The following is a 256-nucleotide window of genomic DNA, read 5'->3' as shown; positions in this document are numbered from 1 at the left end:
GTGGTCCTTGTGCGTTGCTCCGAGTATGTCTACTGGTCATGCACTTGGATCATCTGTTCCAACAAAGAATTAAAAGCAAGTTAGATATCTCAGACTAAATCTTAAACAAAAAATAAAGGTAAAAGCCTGGCCTCCGTCGCAACGGGCCAAAATTTGATACACTAAAAATGAATCCTTGCTACTGTCAAGTTAACAGTGGTGATTGTAATATTTGAGATTCAATCCAGAGGACCAGTTTACTCTTTACTCTTATGAG

This window comes from Brassica oleracea, chromosome C4, assembly GCF_000695525.1.
Source record: "Brassica oleracea var. oleracea cultivar TO1000 chromosome C4, BOL, whole genome shotgun sequence".
NCBI classification, from domain to species: domain Eukaryota; kingdom Viridiplantae; phylum Streptophyta; class Magnoliopsida; order Brassicales; family Brassicaceae; genus Brassica; species Brassica oleracea.
This window is presented reverse-complemented; position numbering follows the sequence as displayed.